The sequence below is a fragment of the Aegilops tauschii genome, chromosome 1, assembly GCF_002575655.3.
Source record: "Aegilops tauschii subsp. strangulata cultivar AL8/78 chromosome 1, Aet v6.0, whole genome shotgun sequence".
Classification (NCBI taxonomy): domain Eukaryota; kingdom Viridiplantae; phylum Streptophyta; class Magnoliopsida; order Poales; family Poaceae; genus Aegilops; species Aegilops tauschii.
Genome location: NC_053035.3, coordinates 487,246,015 through 487,254,541, shown reverse-complemented (window position 1 = coordinate 487,254,541; position 8,527 = coordinate 487,246,015).

Sequence of the window (8,527 nt, the reverse complement as noted above, 5' to 3'; positions counted from 1 at the left end):
CTGGGAGGGAAGGCGCCCAGCCCACTAAGGGCCTGGTCCCTCTCCACATACAGCCCATAGGGCCCTCCGGGGCTGGTGGCCCCTCCCGGTGGACCCCCGGAACCCTCCGGTGGTCCCGGTACATTACCGGTGACGCCCGAAACTCTTCCGGTGGCCAAAACGGGACTTCCCATATATAAATCTTTACCTCCGGACCATTCTGGAACTCCTCGTGACGTCCGGGATCTCATCCGGGACTCCTAACAAAATTCGGTAACCACGTATATCTATTCCCTATAACCCTAGCGTCATCGAACCTTAAGTGTGTAGACCCTACGGGTTCGGGAACCATGCAGACATGACCGAGACGTTCTCCGGTCAATAACCAACAGCGGGATCTGGATACCCATGTTGGCTCCCACATGTTCCACGATGATCTCATCGGATGAACCACGATGTCGGGGATTCAATCAATCCCGTATACAATTCCCTTTGTCTATCGGTATGTTACTTGCCCGAGATTCGATCGTCGGTATCCCAATACATTGTTCAATCTCGTTACCGGCAAGTCTCTTTACTCGTTCCGTAACACATCATCCCGTGATCAACTCCTAGGTCACATTGTGCACATAATGATGATGTCCTACCGAGTGGGCCCAGAGATACCTCTCCGTTTACACGGAGTGACAAATCCAGTCTCGATTCGTGCCAACCCAACAGACACTTTCGGAGATACCTGTAGTGCACCTTTATAGCCACCCAGTTACGTTGTGACATTTGGTACACCCAAAGCATTCCTACAGTATCCGGGAGTTGCACAATCTCATGGTCTAAGGAAATGATACTTGACATGAGAAAAGCTCTTAGCAAACGAACTACACGATCTTGTGCTAGGCTTAGGATTGGGTCTTGTCCATCACATCATTCTCCTAATGATGTGATCCCGTTATCAACGACATCCAATGTCCATGGTCAGGAAACCGTAACCATCTATTGATCAACGAGCTAGTCAACTAGAGGCTTACTAGGGACATGGTGTTGTCTATGTATCCACACATGTATCTGAGTTTCCTATCAATACAATTCTAGCATGGATAATAAACGATTATCATGAACAAGGAAATATAATAATAACCAATTTATTATTGCCTCTAGGGCATATTTCTAACAGTCTCCCACTTGCACTAGAGTCAATAATCTAGTTCAGATCACCATGTGATTAACACTCACCGGTCACATCACCATGTGACCAACATCCAAAGAGTTTACTAGAGTCAACAATCTAGTTCACATCACTATGTGATTAACACTCAATGAGTTCTGGTTTGAACATGTTATGCTTGTGAGAGAGGTTATTAGTCAACGGGTCTGAACCTTTCAGATCCGTGTGTGCTTTACGAATATCTATGTCATCTTGTGGATGCTACCATGCGCTACTTGGAGCCATTTCAAATAACTGCTCTACTATACTAATCCGGTTTACTACTCAGAGTCATCCGGATTAGTGTCAAAGTTCGCATCGACGTAACCCTTTACGACAAACTCCTTTTCACCGCCATAATCAAGAAAATTCCTTAGTCCACTAGATACTAAGGATAAGTTCGACCGCTGTCATGTGATCCATTCCCAGATCACTATTGTACCCCTTGACCAACTCATGGCAAGGCACACTTCATGTGTGGTACACAGCATAGCATACTGTAGAGCCTACGTCTAAAGCATAGGGGACGACCTTCGTCCTTTCTCTCTCTTCTGCTGTGGTCAGGTCTTGAGTCTTACTCAATACTCACACCTTGTAACACAGCCAAGAACTCCTTCTTTGCTGATCTATTTTGAACTCTTTCAAAATCATGTCAAGGTGTGCGTTCTTTGAAAGTATCATCAGGCGTCTTGATCTATCTCTATAGATCTTGATGCCCAATATGTAAGCAGCTTTATCCAGGTCTTCCTTTGAAAAACTCCTTTCAAACAACCCATTATGCTTTCCAGAAATTTTACATCATTTCGGATCAACAATATGTCATTCACATATACTTATCAGAAATGTTGTAGCGCTCCCACTCACTTTATTGTAAATACAAGTTTCTAACAAACTTTTTATAAACCCAAAAACTTTGATCACTCCATCAAAGCGTATATTCTGACTCCGAGATGCTTGCTCTAGTCCATGGAAGGATCGCTGGAGCTAGCATACCTTTTAGCATCCTTAGGATCGACAAAACCTTTCTGATTGTATCACATACAACCTTTCCTTACAAAAACTGGTAAGGAAACTTGTTTTGACATCCATCTGCCAGATTTCATAAATGCAGCTAATGCTAACATGATTCCGACGGACTTAAGCATCGCTACGGATGAGAAAATCTCATCGTAGTCAACTCCTTGAACTTGTGAAAATAATCTTTGCCACAAGTCGAGCTTCATAGACGGTAACATTACCGTCCATGTCCGTCTTCTTCTTAAAGATCCATTTATCTCAATGGCTTGCCGATCATCGGGCAAGTTCACCAAAGTCCATGCTTTGTTCTGATACATGGATCCTATCTCGGATTTCATGGCTTCTAACCATTTGTCGGAATATGGGCCCACCATCGCTTCTCCATAGCTCGTAGGTTCAGTATTGTCTAACAACATGATATCTAAGACAGGATCACGTACCACTCTGAAGTAGCACGCATCCTCGTCGTCCTACGAGGTTTGGTAGTGACTTGATCCGAAGTTTCATGATCACTATCATAAGCTTCCACTTCAATTGGTGTAGGTGCCACAGGAACAACTTCCTGTGCCCTGCTACACACTAGTTGAAGTGACGGTTCAATAACCTTATCAAGTCTCCACCATCCTCCCACTCAATTCTTTCGAGAGAAACTTTTCCTCGAGAAAGGACTCGTTTCTAGAAGCAATTACTTTTGCTTCCAGATCTGAAATAGGAGGTATACCCAACTGTTTTGGGTATTCTATGAAGATGCATTTATCCGCTTTGGGTTCGAGCTATCAGCATGAAACTTTTTCACATAAGCATCGCAGCCCCAAACCTTTAAGAAACGACAACTTAGGTTTCTCTAAACGGTGTCGTCTCAGCGGAATTGTGTGATGCCCCTTTTAAAGTGAATGCGGTTGTCTCTAATGCCTAACCCATAAACGATAGTGGTAATTCGATAAGAGACATCATGGTATGCACCATATCCAATAGGGTGCAGTTATGATGTTCGGACACACCATCACACTGTGGTGTTCCAGGTGGTATTAATTGTGAAACACTTTCCACAATGTGTTAATTGTGTGCCAAACTCGTAACTCAGATATCTCTATGATCATATCATAGACATTTTATCCTCTTGTCACGACGATCTTCAACTTCACTCTGAAATTACTTGAACCTTTCAATAATTCAGACTTGTGTTTCATCAAGTAAATATTCTCAGCATCTACTCAAATCATCTGTGAAGTAAGAACATAACGATATCCACTGCACGCCTCAGCACTCATTGGACTGCATACATCAAAATGTATTACTTCCAACAAGTTGCTCTCTTGTTCCATCTTACTGAAAATGAGGCCTTTCAGTCATCTTGCCCATGTGGTATGATTTGCATGTCTCAAGTGATTCAAAATCAAGTGAGTCCAAACGATCCATCTGCATGGAGTTTCTTCATGCATATATACCAATAGACATGGTTCGCATGTCTCAATCTTTTCAAAAATGAGTGAGTCCAAAGATCCATCTACATGGAGCTTCTTCATGCGTTCTATACCAATATGACTCAAATGGCAGTGCCACAAGTATGTGGTACTATCATTACTATTTTTATATCTTTTGGCACGAACATGTGTATCACTGCGATCGAGATTCATTTTAGGTGCAAGACCATTGAAGGTATTATTCAAATTAACAGAGTAACCATTATTCTCCTTAAATGAATAACCGTATTGCGATAAACATAATCCAATCATGTTTATGCTCAACGCAAACACCAATCTCGATGGTAGAGGGAGCATGCGATGCTTGATCGCATCAACCTTGGAAACACTTCCAACACATATCGTCATCTCACCTTTAGCTAGTCTCCGTTTATTCCGCAGCTTTTATTTCGAGTTACTAACACTTAGCAACCGAACCGGTATCTAATACCCCGGTGCTTCTAGGAGTACTAGTAAAGTACACATTCATATAATGTATATCCAATATACTTCTGTCGACCTTGCCTGCCTTCTCATCTACCAAGTATCTAGGGTAGTTCTGCTTCAGTGACCGTTCCCCTCATTACAGAAGCACTTAGTCTCGGGTTTGGGTTCAACCTTGGGATTCTTCACTAGAGCAGCAAATGATTTGCTGTTTCATGAAGTATCCCTTTTGCCCTTGCCCTTCTAGAAACTAGTGGTTTTACTAACCATCAACAATTGATGCTCCTTCTTGATTTCTACTTTCGCGGTGTCAAACATCGCGAGTTGCTCAAGGATCATCATGTCTATCCCTGATATGTTATAGTTCATCACGAAGCTCTAATAGCTTGGTGGCAGTGACTATGGAGAACCATCACTATCTCATCTGGAAGATTAACTCCCACTCGATTCAAGTGATTGTAGTACTCAGACAATCTGAGCACATGCTCAACGATTGAGCTTTTCTCCCTTAGTTTGCAGGCTTAAGAAACTTGTCAGAGGTCTCATACCTCTTGACGTGGGCATTAGTCTGAAATCCCAATTTCAGTCCTTGGAACATCTCATATGTTCTGCGACGTTTCAAAACCGTCTTGTCGCCACAATTTTAAACCGTTAGCATCACACACTGAACTATCACGTAGTCACCAAAACGTGTATGTCAGATGTTTCGCAACATCTACAGACGGCGCTGAGGTTCAGCACACCGAGCGGTGCATTAAGGACATAAGCCTTCTGTGCAGCAATGAGGACAATCCTCAGTTCACGGACCCTGTCCGCATAATTGCTACTATCAACTTTCAACTAAATTTTCTCTAGGAACATATCTTAACCAGTAGAATTAAAGCGTAAGCTATGACATAATTTGCAAAGACCTTTTGACTATGTTCATGATAATTAAGTTCATCTGATTATTTAATGAACTCCCACTCAGATAGACATCCCTCTAGTCATCTAAGTGATACATGATCCGAGTCAAACTAGGCCGTGTCCGATCATCACGTGAGACAGACTAGTCATCATCAGTGAACATCTCCATGTTGATCGTATCTACTATACGACTCATGTTCGACCTTTCGGTCTCTTGTGTTCCGAGGCCATGTCTGTACATGCTAGGCTCGTCAAGTCAACCTAAGTGTTTCGCATGTGTTCCGAGGCCATGTCTGTACATGCTAGGCTCGTCAACACCCGTTGTATTCGAACGTTAGAATCTATCACACCCGATCATCACGTGGTGCTTCGAAACAACGAACCTTCGCAATGGTGCACAGTTAGGGGGAACACGTCTCTTGAAATTTTAGTGAGGGATCATCTTATTTATGCTACCGTCGTTCTAAGCAAATAAGATGTAAACATGATAAACATCACGTGCAAATCATAAAGTGACGTGATATGGCCAATATCATCTTGCGCCTTTGATCTCCATCTTTGAGGCGCGGCATGATCACCTTCGTCACCGGCATGACACCATGATCTCCATCATCATGATCTCCATCATCGTGTCTTCATGAAGTTGTCTCGCCAACTATTACTTCTACTACTATGGCTAACGATTAGCAATAAAGTAAAGTAATTACATGGCGTTTTCATTGACACGCAGGTCATACAATAAATTAAGACAACTCCTATGACTCCTGCCGGTTGTCATTCTCATCAACATACAAGTCGTGATTCCTATTACAAGAACATGATCAATCTCATACATCACATATATCATTCATCACATCCTTTTGGCCATATCACATCACATAGCATACCCTGCAAAAACAAGTTAGACGTCCTCTAATTGTTGTTGCATGTTTTACGTGGCTGCTATGGGATTCTAGCAAGAGCGTTTCTTACCTACGCAAAAGCCACAACGTGATATGCCAATTTCTATTTACCCTTCATAAGGACCCTTTTCATCGAATCCGATCCGACTAAAGTGGGAGAGACAGACACCCGCTAGCCACCTTATGCAACTAGTGCATGTCAGTCGGTGGAATCTGTCTCACGTAATTGTACGTGTAAGGTCGGTCCGGGCCGCTTCATCCCACGATGCCGCCGAATCAAGATAAGACTAGTAACGGCAAGTAAATTGACAAAATCAACGCCCACAACTACTTTGTGTTCTACTCGTGCATAGAAACTACGCATAGACCTAGCTCATGATGCCACTGTTGGGGAACGTAACAGAAATTCAAAATTTTCTACGCATCACCAAGATCAATCTATGGAGTAATCTAGCAATGAGGGGAAGGGGAGTGCATCTACATACCATTGTAGATTGCTAAGCGGAAGCGTTGCAAGAACGCGGATGAAGGAGTCGTACTCGTAGAGATTCAGATCGCGGTTGGTTCCGATCTAAGCGCCGAACCACGGCGCCTCAGCGTTCAACACACGTGCAGCCCGGTGACGTCTCCCACGCCTTGAAACAGCAAGGAGAGAGGGAGAGGTTGGGGAAGACTCCGTCCAGCAGCAGCACGACGGCGTGGTGGTGGTGGAGGAGCGTGGCAATCCTGCAGGGCTTCGCCAAGCACCACAGGAGAGGAGGAGGACATGGAAGAGGGGAAGGGCTGTGCCAGAACTTGGGTTGTTGCTGCCCTCCCACCCCCCACATATATATAGGGGCAAGGGAGAGGGGGAGCGGCCCCCTCAGATCCAATCTGAGGAGGGGGCGGCGGCCAGGGGGGTTGCCTTGCCCCCCAAGGCAAGGGGGGTGCCTCCCCTTAGGGTTCCCCCAAACCCCCAGGCGCATGGGCCCTAGGAGGGAAGGCGCCCAGCCCACTAAGGGGCTGGTCCCTCTCCACATACAGCCCATATATAGGGCCCTCCGGGGCTGGTGGCCCCTCCCGGTGGACCCCCGGAACCCTCCGGTGGCCCCGGTACATTACCGGTGACGCCCGAAACTCTTCCGGTGGCCAAAACGGGACTTCCCATATATAAATCTTTACCTCCGGACCATTCCGGAACTCCTCGTGACGTCCGGGATCTCATCCGGGACTCCGAACAACATTCGGTAACCACGTATATCTATTCCCTATAACCCTAGCGTCATCGAACCTTAAGTGTGTAGACCCTACGGGTTCGGGAACCATGCAGACATGACCGAGACGTTCTCCGGTCAATAACCAACAGTAGGATTTGGATACCCATGTTGGCTCCCACATGTTCCACGATGATCTCATCGGATGAACCACGATGTCGGGGATTCAATCAATCCCGTATACAATTCCCTTTGTCTATCGGTATGTTACTTGCCCGAGATTCGATCGTCGGTATCCCGATACCTTGTTCAATCTCGTTACCGGCAAGTCTCTTTACTCGTTCCGTAACACATCATCCCGTGATCAACTCCTTGGTCACATTGTGCACATAATGATGATGTCCTACCGAGTGGGCCCAGAGATACCTCTCCGTTTACACGGAGTGACAAATCCAGTCTCGATTCGTGCCAACCCAACAGACACTTTCGGAGATACCTGTAGTGCACCTTTATAGCCACCCAGTTACGTTGTGACGTTTGGTACACCCAAAGCATTCCTACGGTATCCGGGAGTTGCACAATCTCATGGTCTAAGGAAATGATACTTGACATTAGAAAAGCTCTTAGCAAACGAACTACACGATCTTGTGCTAGGCTTAGGATTGGGTCTTGTCCATCACATCATTCTCCTAATGATGTGATCCCGTTATCAACGACATCCAATGTCCATGGTCAGGAAACCGTAACCATCTATTGATCAACGAGCTAGTCAACTAGAGGCTTACTAGGGACATGGTGTTGTATATGTATCCACACATGTATCTGAGTTTCCTATCAATACAATTCTAGCATGGATAATAAACGATTATCATGAACAAGGAAATATAATAATAACCAATTTATTATTGCCTCTAGGGCATATTTCTAACAGGTCAGTACCTGTCTACTAACAGTGCCAAAAGCACGTTCCTACGTAATACTGGGTTGGTTGTTAAGGCAATCTCGTCCAAACTGCCTCATGATCAAGATATGCAAGCTCAAAACAATGTTGTATCTGCGCTCCAGACACAAGTCCATTCCCTAACAGAGACCCTTTGTGAAACAAGGAGAGACATTGTTCGATGTTGTCAAGATATGCATGGTTTTGAAACCAGACTATCAGACATTTTCTATGTTGTCCAGGAGCCTAGGAGAACTGAAGGCCAAGGTTATGGTGCTCCATCGGACAATACAACATGAAAACGTAACAGTCAGGTCAAATGAACTGAGCTTCTGAACTTCTGGTGATGCATTTATCTGCTAGGCTATTAACTTTTATGCCAACCTTCCTTTTGTTTTATAGTTGTAACTTGTTTTGGTGCGATACAAAATTTGTTCTTAACGTGCAGCCACTGGCTGAAGAAAACAACAAGCCTTTTTGTA